The sequence below is a fragment of the Bos javanicus genome, chromosome 20, assembly GCF_032452875.1.
Source record: "Bos javanicus breed banteng chromosome 20, ARS-OSU_banteng_1.0, whole genome shotgun sequence".
In the NCBI taxonomy this organism is placed as follows: Eukaryota; Metazoa; Chordata; class Mammalia; order Artiodactyla; family Bovidae; genus Bos; species Bos javanicus.
The window spans coordinates 14,556,255-14,575,437 of record NC_083887.1 but is presented as its reverse complement, the minus strand read 5'-3'; the positions used below and the strand labels follow the sequence as shown (position 1 = coordinate 14,575,437).

The following is a 19,183-nucleotide window of genomic DNA, read 5'->3' as shown; positions in this document are numbered from 1 at the left end:
AATCATTGTTGAATAATTTAATATAGTTGATTAACTTTGGGCCACTATTGGATGAAGATTTTAGTGATCATATATATGCTTATATAAGGCCCATGGAGTTGACGGGCCTCTTATCAGCTCAAACGTTTAGTTGGATCATGAATATAATCAAGAATACTTTATTTCTCTCTCTTACTCAGAAGATGCATTTCCTGATTTTTCAGTTCCTTTCAGTCCAGTCACTCAGTCATGTCCAACTCTTTGCAACCCCATAGCCTGCAGCACAATAGACTTCCCTGTCCATCACCAACTCCTGGAGCTTGCTCAAATTCATGTCCGTTGAGTCAGTGATGCCATCCAATTATCTCATCCTCTGTCATCCCCTTCTCCTCTTGCCTTCAGTCTTTTCCTAGCAGCAGGGTCTTTTCCAGTGAGTCAGTTCTTCTCATCAGGTAGCCTAAGTACTGGAGCTTCAACTTCAGTATCAGTCCTTCCAATGAATATCCAGGACCTATTTCCTTTAGGACTGACTGGTTTGATCTCCTTGAAGTCCAAGAGACTCTCAAGAGTCTTTTGCAACACCACAGTTCAAAACCATCAGTTCTTTGATGCTCAGCTTTCTTTATGATCCAACTCTCATATCCAGCATGACTACTGGAAAAACCATACCTTTGACTATATGGACCTTTGTTGGCAAAGTAATGTCTCTGCTTTTTAATATGCTGTCTAGATTGGTCATAGCTTTTCTTCCAAGGAGTAAGCGTCTTTTAATTTCATGGCTGCAGTCACCATCTGCAGTGATTTTGGAGCCCAAGAAAAGAAAGTCTGTCACTGTTTCCATTCTTTCCCCATCTATTTGCCTTGACGTGATGGGACTGGATGCCATGATCTTTGTTTTTTGAATGTTGAGATTTAAGCCAGCTTTTTCACTCTCCTCTTTCACTTTCATCAAGAGATTGTTTAGTTCCTCTTTGCTTTCTACCATAAGGTTGGTGTCATCTCCATATCTGAGGTTATTGATATTTCTCCCAACAGTCTTGATTCCAGCTTGTGCTTCATCCAGCCCAGCATTTCTCATGATGTACTCTGTATATAAGTTAAATAAGCAGGGTGACAACGTACAGCCCTGAGGTACTCGTTTTCTAATTTGGAACCAGTCCTTTCTTCCATATCTGGTTCTAACTGTTGCTTCTTGATCTGCATACAGATTTCTCAGGAGGCAGGTAAGGTGCTCTGGTACTCATATCTGTTTAAGAATTTTCCACAGTTTATTTTGATCCACAGTCAAAGGCTTTAGCATAGCTAATGATGCAAAAGTAGATGTTTTTTCTGGAACTCTCTTGCTTTTTCTGTGATCCAGCAGATGTTGGCAATTTGATCTCTGGTTCCTCTGCCTTTTCTAAATCCAGCTTGAACATCTGGAAGTTCTCAGTTCACATATTATTGAATCCTAGCTTGGAGAACTTTGAGCATTACTTTGCTAGTGTGTGAGATGAGTGCAATTGTGCAAAAGTTTGAACATTATTTGCATTGCCTTTCTTTGGGATTGGAATGAAAACTGACCTTTTCCAGTCTTGTGGCCATTATTGAGTTTTCCAAATTTGCTGGCATATTTAGTACAGCACTCTCACAGCATCATCTTTTAGGATTTGAAATAGATCAACTGGAATTCCATCACCTCCACTAGCTTTGTTCATAATGATGCTTCCTAAGGCTCTCTTGACTTCACACTCCAGGATGTCTGACTCTAGATGAGTGATCACACCATTGTGATTATCTGGGTCATGGAGATCTTTTTTGTATAGTTCATCTGTGTATTCTTGTCACCTCTTCTTAATATCTTCTGCTTCTGTTAGGTCCATCCCATTTCTGTCCTTTATTGCACCCATCTTTGCATGAAATGTTCCCTTGGTATCTCTAATTTTCTTGAAGAGATCTCTAGTCTTTCCCATTCTATTGTTTTTCTTCATTTCTTTGCATTGATCACTTAGGAAGGCTGTCTTATCTCTCCTTGCTGTTCATTAGAACTCTGCATTCACATGGGTGTATCTTTCTTTTTCTCTTTTGCCTTTCGCTTCTCTTCTCAGCTATTTGTAAGGCCTTCTCAGACAACTTTGCCTTTTTGCATTTCTTTTTCTTAAGGAGGCTTTGATCACAGCCTCCTATACAGTGTTATGAACCTCCATCCATAGTTCTTCAGGCACTCTGTTGATCAGATCTAATCCCTTGAATCTATTTCTTACTTTCACTGTATAATCATAAGGGATTTGATTAATGTCATACTTCAATGGTCTAGTGGTTTTCCCTACTTTCTTCAATTTAAGTTTGAATTTTGCAGTTTAAGTCTGATTTCTAAAAGATTAGCTTTCTAATGTGACAAAAAATACATTGAGTTTTTAATAGGTGAACCAAACATTTGTCATCTTTAAGTGCTTTTTAAGTCCTCAACTCTGTTTTGTTGGCCTTAATACAACTTTAAATACTTATATACCCTACAATTAATATAACTTAAAGTTTAACTAAGTTGAATTTTCTGTAAGAATAAATAAAGCTTACTTGGTAAAACTTGCCATAGTAAGTACAAAACATCTATTTATAACTATTCTTCTCTTCCCCCAAGTTTTCAGTATTCACATCCTCCTTTGTCCCTCCTTTATCCTGTGTCTCCTACCCTACAAAGAGAAATGAAAGAAAAATAAGGAGGTCAGGACAAAGTACAGAATTTCAGAGAGAAAATACAGTTTTTCTCTCTTGTCTAGAAACGTCCATGATTGTCTCATGACCACTTATTTTGAGGGGAAGAAAATTTCAAAATCATTAGCGGTTTTGGTCAGCTAAACCAGCTTCACTATAGTTTGTCTCAAGTTAATTTTATGTTAAAAGAAACTTCTAAGAGTCTTTAAAAATTGTAATGTGGTTAAAAAAAAGGATAATTGTATTTATTAATAAAAGAAAATCCCTGCTCAGCCTAAGTTAAATTATAATGGGTATAAGATAGTTGCCAGCCCTGTAGGATGTCAATGTGAAATCATTATCTATTCAAAAAGCAATTCTTTTAGTATATACAAACTTTTCACCTGGATGGGTTTGAAGTACTCGATTATCCTTCAGTCGTTTTCTGATTTGAGCAGTATGATCAAGGACTAGACTAGCCTTGATCAACTTTTTATGCTAGAGCCATTCAAAATGTGATTTTACTGAAAATTTGTGGTAAAGAAACATCTGGAATCTGTTAAAGCTGTTTATCACTTTGGATGGTAAACCTACAAGCAGATTTCTTGAGTACTTAATATTTAAGTTGAGGAATAATATTTCACAATATAATTTTTAGCAGATTTACAGAGTGGAATATTTTCCTAATTGTTCTGTTGAAAAATACTTAGGGGTTCAAGAGGGGAAAACAATCCAAAGCTCTTATTACCTTCTCTCCTTTCTTTTCTTTCATGTACTCATTCTGACTTGAGGATCTCTGTCTCTTGCTTCCTTCCTTTTCTCAGTGTATAGTCTCTTTCTTAACCAGTCCACTTCCTCTAAGCCTCCGCCTTGACTACTGAATGCTGCTGAGCAGAACCATGCGGCCAGGGGCAAGTCCGGCCTCAGCTGTGCCTCCGGTGCATCTTCATTACCCAGCCGCTGGCGCTGCCCTTCAACCTCAGGTTCACTCTCCCTCATCAGATCACCTGGCTTTCTGCTCTATGAAACAGGAGTACCTTCTGCAACTCATATTCTTTTCCCTGTTTATTCAGATCAGTTCTTATCTCCTCCTCTTCTACTGTTAAGGTAGGAATCCCTTTACCCATTGAAAATGATTCTATCCTCTTTCCTTTGTAGTTTTCGCTCTCACTCTTGCCTTTCCTTCAACTTGTGGATAGACTTAAGGAGTGAAAAAAAGAAAACCACTTAATTTCATTCCCTGTCCCCATTACCTTAGTTCCCATTTATTTCTAAATACACGTCATTCAGCTTTTCCTTCGTCACTCTCCTGAAACTGCTCTCCCTAAGGCCATGTATTTGATACATCTAGTGACTGCTTTCCAGTTTTTGTTTTTCCTAGTGTCTCTGTTGTGGAATTTGGCATTTTTTTTGCTTTTTCCCTCTTAAAAACCATCCTCCTCATGAACTTGCCACTTAAATTGTGTTTCACTTGGGATCTTTATAGAAATGCCAAGTTTCAAGCCCCACCTCACACTTTTTAAATCAGAATCTGCATTTTAGTAGAGTGATTTGTATATTCAAGTTTGAGAAGCACTCCTCTGGAAGAGTAATTTTTACCACCAGTGCCACTGGACTAGTTCAAGTTTATATCATCTTAGCTCCAAGGTCAGCAATTCCCGACTCCCCAGGGTGTTTCCCAGGGTATTCCTATAGCATCTATTTCTTCTTTGTGTGGCCTTATACTGTAATTTTCTTGAAGGCAGAGATTATGTCCATTTGTCTGTGGTCAAATAGCATGAGGACACAAATATTTATGTAAATGAATGAACAACAAAAAGGAATGAATCCTTCATTGACAAATCATTTCTGTAGATCTTGTAAGTGACTTGTATTTATCACAAGAGATTTATCACATGAGATTTATTGGTTTGCCTTCTATCCATTGCCTAGAGTGAATTCCTTCAGAGATCATCTTCTTTATCTTTAGGTCCTCTGAGTCTTATGTAATGAGTGTATGGTAATTAGTCATTAAAGTTTGTGTAATGAGTGGGTGAATAAATGAATGAATGTATTTGTGATTCATTAGGGGAGTGGTTTTCACCTCCTGACTCCACATTAGATTCACTGGAAAAATGTTAAAAAGAAAAACTATTGATACCCAGATCCCACTCCAAACGATTCTGAATGATTTAGTCTGAAGTGAAGTCTAAGCATATCCTTTTTTAACATTTTAACTTTCAATTTAAATATAATATACATACAGAATTTATCTGTATGAACTATATTTCATAGTGCACGTATTGCTGAATGTTTACAAACCAAATACACCCCTATACCCATCACCCAGTTCAAGAAACAAAATTGCCATTACCCACAGTTCTCCCTCTTGCCCTTTTCTGGTTATTTCTTCCTTTATTCCCTAACAGTAACTACTTTTCTAACTTCTGAGAACATAACATTAATTTAGGGCAATAATACTTTGTAAAATCTGTCCATATATTCTAGTGTGCAGTTAGGGTTAAGAACTGTAATCCCCACCAAGCACTAGACTTTAAAAAAAAAAAAAAAGTTGCATCACCTCCAAGTCTTCTTTGCAGTCTGACAGAGACAAAATATTAATATCAATGGAACTCAATTTAATCTCTGAAAAAGTAAAAGGGTCAGTATAGTGGGAAGTCATTTTAGAAGAAACAGAATGATACTGAGTTTTCCTAATGTTTTTTAAGATGTGTGCTGTTAAAAACCCAACAGTATCTCGATCTTTTCCATATATTTGAATCACCTGAGGACAACCGCCCACCCCCCCCCCGCACCCCCACCCCCTACCCCCTACCCCACCGCGATCAAGACATCAAAATGTTTGGACCATGAGAAGTTTTAGAAAGCACAGGTTATTCTAATGTGCACTCAAGATTAACTGAAAGGCATTGCAGCATGTCTTTTGCAAAGTCCTGTTTTAAAATTTTTTCTAAAGTATCCTTTTGTTGCCTGTAGGTGGAGCTCAGCTGCTGCAAGTTAATCATATAAACCAAGCTGAGTTGTCTGCTCCTTTTTTCGCATTTGTGTATAGATTTATAATAAATGGCTAAACAGTAAAATCAGATGTAACAAGCAGACTGGATAGTCAGAAATCAGTGGTTTGTTGTGCTGATTACAGTCATCATGGAAATCCTTTCTTTTATTGTGTAATTTCTATCATCTCTAATTTTATTGTGATTACTCTTAACTTCTATATTATTTTCATCAAATTAAAATATAAATGAAAGAAATCTTGACACATACCCTGAAATTGCCATCATTAGTTTCTGTAGTAGTTGTTCAAGGTTAACTGGAGTAATGTTAGTTTTGGTGTTTGCAGAGGTTCTCGTTTGGTCAGCTGTGTTATGTCACATTAAGTCAACTGTGGCACTATTCCTTTTGTATAAAAACAGTTCTCTTATTTGGTAAAGTCAAGTTAATTTGTGTTCTATTCATAAGCTGTGTTAGGTTGACTGAATATAAACTATCTTACCTGATAGTATCAAAAATTTAGATATAAATATCGAAATTGAGTTTGAAACCTAATGAGTTGAACTTTAAATTATGAAACAAGGGATAATACAGTCAAAAATACCTCCTTTGGCCTGGGTGAACACCCAAATGAGCTGTTGCTAATTTTAGCCTTACACAGTAAGTCTCCTTTTGTTGAATTTGAAATATGTGACCGCATTTTCTTATGGTACTTTGAATACTTTTATTTCCTCAATATTTCTGGCCTTCTGAAAAATATTAATACGTTTTCCCTGAGCCTTAGGGAATTTTTTGAGTCTTAATATACTTTGTATTCTGTTTTCTCTTACTTTATGATCAAACTTGAGGAAGTACATAGCTGTCTTCAGTACATAAGTTTAGTTTACTTTAGTGGATTCAAAAAGATAGTGTCATATTTAAGTTTCAAAAATTTAAAAGATAATGCACATTTAAAAATGATAGTACAAAATTTAAAAGATAATACAGTAACAAAGATTGAAATCCAGAGACATTCTAACCATCCTATGTAAATCATTAAAACCATGATCTCTAAGAAGTCCCCCTGCTGATCTCAGAACTTTTACAAGCAAGGAATGAAATTAACCAGTTAGAGCATTTCTTCTCCTTTTCACCTTCTGTTGCCCCAAGATATTGTACTGAAGCAGAGAGTAAAAAAAGAAAAGAAAGAAATGTAAGATATACTGGATAAGTGGTCTCTGAAAATTTGCAAGTGTTATTTCTTTGGTATGGAGTAATAGTGGTTTAAATACTGTATTTTCAGAAAATATTTGGGTTTAACATCAGATGTTAAGTTTTGGAGCACTCTGGTAGCAGCTAGTTTGCATACTAACTTTTACTAGAACTTGACTTTTCTTTTTTACATGTTCTTTCTTAATCTATCCTTCTATTCTCTTATTGTCAGTTACTGTGCAAGAACTGCTATATGCCAGACAGTGCCAGGCCCCAGGAACATGAAAACAAAGGAGAAATGGTTTCTGCCCACCAATGTTCACAACTGTAGCATAAGAGTGAGAATTATAAACAGTTAATTACAATTCAGTATGGCATGTGCTCTAATGGAAGTGCATGTGAAATATTATAGATGTTAGGTAGGCAATGTATATTTCAGGAAAAGTTTAAAATACCAGGATTAAAAAGGATTGAATGTATAATTGCCTTTTTTGTAGATCAAGAATGGTCAAATACAGCAATCTCATAAGTTCCACCCAAATGCTAGTAAGATAGGCCATTTTTTGGAACCACTGTCTAAAAGAAATAGCATTTTAGCATTGTCAAATCATCTAAATTAGTGTTGTATAATCTCCTTATGTGGACTAGATGGTTTATCATATTGTCTTTACCTGTTATTTTTTAAATTATGAAATATTTATAAACTATACCATCATTTGACTTTTCTGGTGAGCTTCCAGTTTTCTTCATTTTGGGTATTTATAGCAAGAATTTGGATAAAACTGTTTCTTGGGCAGTTTGAAATAAAATACCACTTTAAAAATGCCCAGATAGTTTATTGATAACCTTAATCCATATCCAAGGAGTCACTTTCAAAATAAAACCAAAAAAGTCCTTGAACTTCAGTTATACACTTCAGAAATACAACCACCCTACCATTTTTACAGTTAGGTTTTGTATGACAGAAAGAAAACAGGGAAATGTACATATGGGGGGAGATTCTCCTGTCAAAATAGAGAAGAAGTAGTTGCATCTCTTTAGAATGTATTGATTTGTATTACCCTTGAGAGTTACATTCTATTGATCTTGTGGTATCAATTGTGTATAGGCAGTGGAATTATACATTTGAAATGTAGCATTGAGATTATGTGCGGGAAAACATTCTTTTAAGTTATCCAGCATTTGAGGAAATGTTCAGTATAGTCACACTGAAGAATTTTTAAACATTCATTGCTTTCCTATCTTCCTTATCAGGACTTTGTGAATTCACCTGTAAATGAAGTTGGCAAGAGTAGTTTGGTTAAATACAGAAGAGAATAGCCACCCAAGATGCCAAGTTCTTGTTTAGCACAAAGTTAAAAGCACATGCAGTTACACAAGGACTTGAGAAAGATATACGATTATTAATGATTTTATTCACTCTGACTTCAGCCATTCTCTCTGTTTCCTTCTCTAACCATTCAGGGTGTGTTTTCCACTTTCAGATATCACTTAGCTTTAATACTTTGAGTTCCTCTTTAGTCCAGGCACTGTGCTTGGTCCCAGGATGCTCAGATGAGAAAGGCTCAGCCCCTTCTCAAGCTGCTTAGTTTCTAGAAAAGGGAGACAATTAGATAAGCCAATAAGAGCTGTGAAGTTTTCACAGCCAGAGATTTTTTCTCTTATTCCACATTTGTTTATTGTTCTATGGTGTGGCCAGGCAATAAATTTTGCCAACTCAGTTTATTTCTCTAATTTAATCCTGAGAACAAAGCTGTGAGTAACATTATGATTCTTATTTTACAAAGGAAAAAAAAAATTGTACTTGAAGAGGTTAAGTGACTTGTGGCCAAAAAGTGGCAAAACCTGTACCTGAGCCTGCAGTGGTTTGATACCTTTATGGAGCCTGGAGAGGGGTTGGCTAGGGTTGACTCTTGTGTGTCCAGCTGAAGTGTGCCTCATGTGGTATGTTTCTGGCAAAGTGGCAATATCGTTTTAGGAATATGTATTACTCTGTATAAATGTAGGGAGTGGATTAGAGGAAGGAGACTGAAGCAGAAAGGCAAATTAGTGGATTATTACATTAGTGTAAGGGAAAGGTAGTAAGAGGCTAATTAAGATAGTATCTGTGAGGATAGATACAAGAGACATTAAGGAGGTAATAGATTGGATGTAGGAGACTTGGAGGAAAAAGATATATTTCAGATGATTGTTTTCTGGCTTGGATACTTGGCTAAGTAGTGTGATAAGAATTGAGACAGGAATCCTGGATATTCCTATTGTTTCTCTCCTGTTCTTTCTGTTATACATTGATGTCTCAACACATAAACATATATACTGAATTGTTTCTTATTTAATTGCTCCCCCTGGTGGCTCAGACGGTAAAGAATCTGCCTGCATTCAGGAGACGTGGATTAAATCTCTGGGTCTAGAAGATCCCCTGGAGAAGGGCACAGCAACCGACTCCAGTATTCTTACCTGGAGAATTCCATGGACAGGGGAGCCTTGTGGGCTACAGTCCATAGGGTCGCAAAGAATTGGACATGAATGAAGCAACTTTCACTTTCCCCTTTTAAGTCAGTTGCAGAGCCAGAGATGACTGAGCAACTGAACAAAAATAAGTCAGTTTAGGTTAGGTTATGCTGTAGTAACAAACAATTCCCAAATCTCACTGGTTTAAAATTAATGTTTATTTCTTGCTCTAGCTACATCTTGGTGAGATCTGTACATCTGTTCCATTATCATTTTCATTCAGGGATAGAGGATGAAGGAACAGTTTCTTTCTGAGAAGCATGGTAGAGGGAAAAGAGTGACAAGGAATCATATTCTTAAAGCTTCTACCCAGAAGTGGCATATATCACTTCACCATTTTATTAGCCAGAGCAAGTGATGTAGCCAAGCCTGATGTCCACATGGTAAAGTAGCAACCTTTCACCGAGTGCTTAGAAACAGTAACACAATCTACTACAGCCTCTGTGCTTTATCCAGGAATTGCTATAAACATCTGTGCCTGTGTAATAAATTTATCCATCCTTCTCCTGGCAGGAAACACAAAAATAGACATCAGTTCAGTTGCTCAGTTGTATCCAACTCTTTGCAACCCCATGGACTGCAGCATGCCAGGCTTCCATGTCCATCACCAACTCCCTGAGCTTGCTGAAACCTATGTCCATCGAGTCTTGGCGATGCCATGCAACCATCTCATCCTCTGCCGTCCCCTTCTTGCCTTCAATCTTTCCCAGCATCACGGTCTTTTCCAATGAGTTGGCTCTTTGCATCAGGTGGCTGAAGTATTGGAGCTTCAGTATCAGTCCTTCCAATGAGTACTCAGGGTTGATTTCCCATAGGATTGACTGGTTTGATCTTCTTGCTGTCCAAGGGACTCTCAAGAGTTTTCTCCCTCACCACAATATGAAAGCGTTAATTCTTCAGTACTCCGCCTTCTTTATGGTCCAACTCTCACATCCGTACATGACCACTGGTAAAACCATAGCTTTGACTATATGGACCTTTGTTGGCAAAGTGATGTTTTTGCTTTTTAGTAGGGTGTCTAGGTGTGTTATAGCTTTCTATTAAGTGTGGCAGATCCTAAGTCTAGCTGATAGTGTAAGACTGTTTCTTCCAGGGCTGTGAGTAGGCCAGATTCTCTAAGGTGGGAATGTGGGAAGGGAGGAAATGAATAGCTGCTTTATTATTTCAGATAATTTTCTTAGTTGGTTTTCTTGTTGTTTCTGGAAGAGAATCATCTCAATCAATAACACTCAACGTGTTCATCCCTCCTCTTACTTTTTGGCGAATCATCTTGCTCCTTATTTCATTACAGAAACGGAAGTAATGGGAGAACTTTCTCATTTTCCCACCACGAAATCTGCTTATCTACATCTGAATTCATCTTCTAGCGAAGGCAACCCCCCCACTCTCTTCTCTGGTCCTCACTTTCTTACACTTATTACCAAGCTGTTAGCCACCTTACTCTTGTTGCTCACTTCACACCTGGCATATTATCCTTCTTGCTGTTCCAGACACGTAAAGCTCATTCGTCTTTCAAGCCTCTGCACTTGAGGTTGCCTCAGCTTGAAACTTTCTTCTCTGAGATATTCTTAGTAACCCTTCCTCCTCTTAGTAGTTATTCAGCTCCTTATTCAAGTGTCATCTTGTCAGAGAGGCTACCACACTGCTTAGATAATTGCCTCCGTCCCTACTGATGGCACATACCCAAATGACCTGGGGACAGATTTTTAAACTTTGGTTGGTTTTTACAAAATGCATATGCTAGGACCTTGGAGAAGGAAATAGCAACCCACTAGAGTATTCTTGCCTGGGAAGTCCCATGGACAGAGGAGCTATGGTCCTCCTCCTGAGTATAGTCCACGAAGTCACAAAAGAGTCGGACACAACTTAGCAACTAAACAACAACAAATGCTAGGACTTGCTCCCCTCAAAAAAGCAAACAAAAAAACAAAACTCGTGCAGTAGGTCTAATACGATTTGCTAGTTAATTAGTGATGAAAATACACATTACTCAATGTTTTTGCAGTGTTGGGAGCATCAGAGAATAAAACTAAACAAGTTTAAAAAGCAAGTTTGGAACTAACTTATCTGTCCTTTTCAGGCTCAGATTTTGTAGAAGACAGTGGGCATTCTAGGGAGTTAGAGGGTTTCTTCTCCCCACCAAAGTCACTTTTTCTACACGTTCTACAATTTTGAGAATGATTACTTTAGTGTTTCATCAGCATTAATCTTCTAAGCAAGTGGATTTTGTTCTATTTTGTTAGCCTTATTGAATCTTAGCCTTTATTTAAGCTTGTCTTTTTAAGAGTAGACATGGTATAAAAGTCTTCAGTAAAGATTTACTTTGAAGAAGAATCTCACAGAATTCACTACAGTTCTTTCCTTTTTGCCAATTTTGATATGTTAGAAAAATTTGATCTCTTCTCCTTCCTTAGTTTTTGTTATTTAGATATTGCAATACCATGTGTATCAGTTTGTTCAATGTAAGTGTGCATTTATATTGATTTCAATGTGTGTACTATACAAATGCACCTATGTGAGTGTTAAGGGCTTTCTTGGTGGCTCAGATAGTAAAGAATCTGCCTACAATGCAGGAGACCCGGGTTTGATCTTTGGTTTGGAAAGATCTCCTGGAGAAGGGAATGGCAACCCACTCCAGTATTCTTAACTGGAGAATTCCCTGGACAGAGGAGCCCAGCGGGCTTATAGTCCATGGGATTGCAAAGAGTTGGACACGACTGAGCAACTAACACTTTCACTTTCATATGAGTATTAAACCTGAAATAGGTTTCCCAGTATTACTTTGAAGTATAGCTTCAGTGGCTTAATGTGAGATTTTTAATGTAATTTTCTATTTGACTTATTTTTCAGTAAGTCAATAAACAGAGTAAGCCTGTTTCTTCCAGGGCTGTTAACAGGGTAGGTCCTTTAAGGTGGGAATATAGACAGGAAGGAAGTGAATATAAGCCTATCTTCTACTTCATTTTTTTGTTAAAGGTTCTTAATACATTTTTATGGTATCACTAATTGAAAATTTTGTAATGTCAGCACAGTTTGCTTTCCATTTTAAAATTTATATTGTTGATTTAGCTGCTTCTTTAAAGATTTATCTTGTTTAAACAGTCTCGAGTTTATTATATGATAGTGGATAGAATTCTGTTCCTACTGAAAAGTACTTTTCTTATGGTCAAAGGCAGTTATTAATCGGCATGCAAGCTTAAGTATTAAATCCTTTCTTTTTAATTTGTGTTTTCAATTTGTTCTAGAAATTCATTAGATCAAAGGTATATATGTACTCAACAGATAGGAAGTTAGATTTGTTCTTTGCTGTATATTTGATTTTCTTGATCCTAAGAAAATGTTTTCTTAAACTTCAAAAGTTATATAATGACTTCCTGCCAATTTCTTTTTCCTTTTAGATAAGCATTTACCTTTTTATCAATGATTTTATTAATCATTACAGATTAATAGAAAATTTCTGGATGTGCTTATTTGTTCGCAGTATTGACAGTAACTTGAAATGTCTTAAAGTCGGGCTTTATGTAAGGGAGTTAAAAAGAAAAACCCTTGGCTGGACTTCAAAGAGTTCAGAAAGATAATCATGTAGGCCTCATACAAAGACTTGAGTGTTATAGTCTCTATTTTATATCCTTGCTGCTCTTTGGTAAGATTCAATTTTAGATGAAATTTGTATGTACTTGCCTAGTCATGTAGGAAAAAAGATCTATGACTGACCTGTGAAAGCATATTTCATGTGATAGAAGGTGAGAATGTCTAATCTTGATGCTTCTGGAGAATAGCCCAGAATTTGAAGGCCAGGATAACATTGCAGAGTTATCACCAGTATTAATTACTTGACTTTATGGCTCATCATGATACTCTTAGGTAGGATTTATCAGTGTCCTAGTGAAGTTTTAAAAATTAGGATTTTTTTTTTTATTGTTTTAAGTGATACTGTATGGTATGCAATGAATTTTGTAACAAAATGTGTTTACATTTTAGTAAATATTTAAGTCTTTGCTCACAGTTTTTTAGTAAATTAGTGATAAAAATGTTACTTAATGTTTTCCTATGTATTGAAAGTATAGATGAATAAAGGTAAAAAGATTAAAAACAGGTTTAAATATAGATTATTTGTCTTTTTCAATGTTAGGCTCAGATGTTTGCAGAAGACAGTGGTTCCTGTAGAGAGACAAAGTGAGAAGAACCTTTCTCCCAGCCGAGCTAACCCTGTTTCTAAGCTGTGCCACTGAATAGCAACAGTTTGCACTAGGAAGAAAGAGACATAACACCTGCTATAGTACTTACACACAGCCTTCAACAAAAATTAAACACCTAGGACCTTGGCCTCCAGAGTGGGGCTGCAGTCTAAGGATGGTTCAATGCAGCATCACTGCTTTGGGTCTTTGGTGCTAGAGCCATAAAATGGAGCAATGTTAGAATTATCTTAATTCGTGGAGTTTAAGTAATAGCCTTTTACCACGTGTAAAAGCTCCTACTAACTCAAGGTACTTTTCATAAAATACTGATAAATGACTGTTCCACCACAAAAAGCACATAAGGCATATTTGCGTATGAGAAGATTAATTTGTTCTTTTTAAAAGTTTTTAAAGTAACATTTTAAGAATGTTTGTAATGTATGTATTTTTGAGTTACTCTTTTTTATTTATAGCACTATAACTGTTGAAGTTTAATATAGATGAACTTCTGGCATCTAAACTGGGTTAAAACAAAGTGCAAGCAATTAAAACAACTATAGAGCTATAAATCTAATATGAAACGAGATTATGCCAAAGGGATTTACCTCATCTGGGCCCTTTAATGTTGAAAAACTCCCAGTTTCTAGGTAGCACAATTGCCTAGCCTTAGTATATTATTGCATGCTACAACATTACTTTTCTGCTACACATTAGTCAATTTCTGCTTAGGTCAACTTTTTGTTATTGTTGTTAGATTTCCATTTTTTTATTCTTAGGACGGAAAGAAACTCATAAATCAAACTAAAATACATTGGACACGAACCTTGAACTAGAAGGGATACTTAATTAAGCATATTCTGTTTACCAAATCTAGAGCATTGCATACCTATTAAATCTTAAAGAGGAAGAAATAATAGATGGCTAAAGGGTAGAGAGAGATTGATGGGACAGAATACAGCGCCCAGAAATAGAGTCATACAAATATAGTTTTCTGATTTCTGACAAAAGTACAAAGACAATTTGATTGAGAAATGGTAGTCTTTTCAACAAATGGTAATAGAATAGAGTTCGATATGCTCCAAAAGTGAATCTTGACACATACACACATTTAAATAGGAATTAACTCAAAATCATAAAACTAAATGTAAAACTTCTAAGCTTCTGAAAGAAAACAAAGGAGAAAAACCCATATGAACTTGGATTTGATAATGAGTTTTTAAGATACAAAAAACATGAAATACACTAATAAATTTAAATACTTTGGCTCTGCAGAAAATGCTATTAGGGTCATAAAAAGACAAGCCATAGACTGGGAAGCAATATTTCCAAATTACATTTCTGATAAAAAAACGTGTATCCAGAGTATATAAAGAACTCTTAAAACTCAACAATAAGAAAACAAAGCAATTTAAGAAATGGACAAAAGATCTGAACAGACTTCACCAAAGGTATATGAGGCAAACGTATGAAAATGTACAGTATGTATATCCTTGCAGAGATGAACAGCTATTGTAACTGGAAAAGAATTTGAAATTTTCTGTTTTGTTACTTCATATTTTAGTATACAGTGAATAAGGAGCTAGAAGAAAACAAAGAGTACAGCTTATTTGTTTTTAAATCTTTTTTGTTTTAAAGTAAAGCAAATACTTCTTCTGACAAGGAACCTAGAGCTTAGATTTTAATGCTGGCTCTTATTTTTGTATTTTACAGTAAATGTTGATGTTGCCCATCTAACCACTAGAGCAGAGTTGTATTGCAAAGAGAGCAGGAAAAGAATGGTGAAGCTAGAGAGTTTTCCAGTCTTCCCTCAATTGTATTTGCAAAGTTTAACTTACTCAGAATTACTCTCCCAAGTAAGGACAATCTAAGATTTAAACACAGATATGTTTAACTCAACTGCCATATTATACCTCCCCTGTGATGAGGCATAAAGAACGAGCTGTTAGAATGATGGATCTTGTAGATGTTCTTACAAGGGTATAGGTGAGAATTTGCTGTTCTGATGAATATGGAAACGTGTGTAAACATGGATGCACATCTGCATGAATTAACAGTGCAGAATGGAAGAGAAGTAGACTAGGGTCATGTCAAGATCTCCTTTAGACAGTGGAGAATAGTGTGAATTTAGAAAGGGACATAATCAGGTTTTTGTCATAGACCACTGTGGTAGTAATATGGAAAATACAGTGGAGAAAGCCAGAATTAGAGGTTGAGGAAACTGACCAGGAGACTGCTTTACTAGACCAAGTCCAAGTGAGATATGATGAAAGCCTGATCTAAGACAATGTTCTGTTTGCTAAGTAATTTGCATTAGGTAAAAACAGTTTTTCATACATCTACAGTATGCGTGTGGTAGGTAAAAATTAAAGGAAGATACTCCCTTGCCACAAGCTCTGAGCTGAGCCAGATGTATAGCCATGAACTATAAAACACAATGAACTCAGTATAAAACAGAGGTCCAGAGAAAGTACAGGAGCCTCATGGAGGAGGGAGAGATTAATTCTGACTTAGGGGTCAGGAAGTCTGCATGTATGTAAAGTAGATAGCATTAATACCAGTCCTTGAAGAAGGGGTAGAGTTTGAATAAGAGGAAATGGGTGGGAAAGGACATTTCCAGTAGAGGAAACTGAGAAAAGTACAGAGTGTATTTGAGGAACAATCTGTTGTGTCTAGAGGAGAGGATATAGTTGGAAATAAAGCTGGAAAGATAGTTTGGGATAGATGAGGTACCTTCCAGGACAGCAAAGTGGAAATATAACTCATTTTTGCTTGACTTTTGTATTAATTCAAATGTACAGATAAGCATAGATCAATTTCTTTTTTTTCAACCAAAGTATATCAGTTTGAAAGATTCAAGGTTAGGTAAATTTTGGATTTATACATTTTTGGAAAGGAGAGTTTGGTGAGACTACTGTAGCTGGTAGTCATGTTTATTTTACTTTTTATAATTGGAAAATGAGTGCCTATAGTAAATGAGGTAGCAGTTTAAGGCGAGATATGAATCTGCCTAATGGCAAGATAAAAACAAGTTTTATTTCTGGCACCGTGCTAAAAATTTTATTTGAATAATGAAAGTTCTGGTTGTTTAGTCACTAAGTAATGTCCATCTCTTTTGCTAGCCCAATGACTGTAGCCCACCAAGGTCCTCAGTCCATGGAATTCCCCAATCAAGAATACTGGAATAGGTTACCATTTCCTCCAGGGGATCTTCCCAACCCAGGGATCGAACCTGCATCTCCTCCTGGTATATTCTTTACCAGTAAGCCAGCAGAGGGCTTCCCTCTGTGTATTCCCTCTGTGTATTTCTTGGCAGAATAACAACAGCATTCTAGACTGAAAACGTCTTTAATTTCCTCAGAATTCCAAATGATCAAAACGTCCTCAGAATCATTTGAAATATGATATCAAATATAGATAGGAATTCCCTGGTGGCCAGTGGTAAAGGATCTGCCTGCCAATTCAGAAGATGAAGGTTCAGTCTCTGAGTCAGGAAGATCCCCTGGAGAAGGGAAAGGCTACCCACTCCAGTATTCTGGCCTAGAGAATCCCATGGACCATATAGTCCATGGGGTTGCAAAGAGTCTGATACGATGAGCGACTTTCATTTCACACTTCACTCTACACCACCAGAGAACCCATATTGAAAGTTACTCAAATTTAATGACAGTTTAAACAATACTGAATTGCTTTGTTTACTCTAAGTGAGATCTGAACAAGTCAACTTTTCTGAATCTGTTCTTTACCTGTAAAATGTGATTAGTACCTGCCCTCCCTGTCTCAGTAGGATTGTGGTCAGATCAGATGAAATACTGCATGTGAGACCACTTTTAAAACATGATGCTATTGATGGCTCATGACTATAGAGTTTAAAGTACCTTTGCTACCTTGCAATCCAACCCTCTCTTTAATGAGCATAGGACAGCCCACCTTTTGGTACTCCTTCCAACCATGGCATATTTTAAAATAAAATGAAAAATTAATTTGTCAGGTAATCGACAATAATTATTAAGCATGGATGGCAGCCAGAGTAGTGTTTAAGGGGATGTATGTGTTTAAAGGGTATGACACCAACAGGGTAGAAGAGATCCATGGGGACAAGGTAGAGAGACAAGCCAAGACTGCCTAGAAAGAAAATTAGTCACTGCTGTTCTTCATAAACATCCTGGTTGTCCAACCTCCTACATCCCTCTGTTGACTACTGAGCATGTACTCTGTCTGCATCAGATGCGATTATTGCCTAATTCATGCTCTGTAAACAACGAGCACATGAAATTACTTAAGAAAGTAATACATTGAAAAGTTCCAAATGGTATAGACAGAGTACTCTGAACACATAGAAAATCCCAAGTAAAATATTGTTAAGTCTGCTGCTGCTAAGTCACTTCAGTCGTGTCCGACTCTGTGAGACCCCGTAGACGGCAGCCCACCAGGCTCCCCGTCCCTGGGATTCTCCAGGCAAGAACACTGGAGTGTGTTGCCATTTCCTTCTTCAATGCATGAAAGTGAAAAGTGAAAGTGAGGTCGCTCAGTCATGTCCGACTCTGTGAGACCCCATGGACTGCAGCCTACCAGGCTCCTCCGTCCATGGGATTTTCCAGGCAAGAGTACTGGAGTGGGGTGCCATTGCCTTCTCTGATTGTTAAGACAGATGAAGTTAATTAGTTTTCCTGAAGGTGTGTTTTAAGGCCATTTATATTGCCAATTGTCAGAACCTAAACTGCAGTAAGTGGATTGTAGGAGTAATTTTGCTAGTAAAAGAAATCTTCTAAGATAATGTGTTTTACTGAAATTGTTAATTACTATTTTTATTTCATTTGTTTCATTTTGAATGTTTATAAAAATGGAAGTATTATTTTTGAGAACATCCTGTTTATAATAAAAACTTAATGACAACTTCATAAAACAAAAATAGCATGTGTCTACAAATGTGATTATGGACTTGTTCACTTAAGGGAGCAAATTTAGAAGATAAAATTCTAACTTTAGCTAGTATATGCAACTGTTTTATTTTAGAAAGATAAATGTCCTTGCAATGATGACATTTATTGCTTAGGAAAACATGTTGCTTTATTTTTTCCTTCCATGTGATTTTTAATATAGCACTTACAGAAACACTTCAAATCTAACTAAATAAAACAAACATAAAATGTCACTTTTTAAAATGAAATATTGTTAATAAACTTTTCTGTCTAACTCTTACCATTGAGATTCTCCTTGAATATTTATAATATTAGAACTTCTGTATGCCAGGAGTTTTAAGATACAGCTTAAGAGTTTTAAAATGTGTTTTTTTCCTTTTTTAAATTTTGTTTTATATACATTCAACTCATTTATGAAGGGCGTATTTTTATGGAATGACATTACTTGATTTTGTGCATTTGATAGTATAGCAAATGATTAAGTAGGACTACTGAATACAGTTTTACCCATTGTAACCTGAAAAAGAGGACTTAGCCAGAGAGTGTAAACATGGGCTGGAATCTGGCTGGAGCTCCACTTCAAGCCTTGTGCACTGGTGAGGGGCCACATGGACTCCAGAAAATAGGTGCCTTTTCTAATCTCTCAGCTGAAAAAGTATGTTTATTTTGTAGGGGATTTTCCAGAGAGAATATGCATAAGGGTGTTTTATGTGCTGGCCTGTGGATAAATTTAAGAAGTAA

The 19,183-nt window shown here is 36.4% G+C and overlaps 1 protein-coding gene across 6 annotated transcripts in view; it reads left to right on the top strand.

The window, feature by feature from the left end:
- Positions 1–19,183, top strand: part of CWC27 (CWC27 spliceosome associated cyclophilin) — a 276,896-nt gene that overhangs the window by 53,294 nt on the left and 204,419 nt on the right. The gene's annotated exons all lie outside the window — the stretch shown is intronic.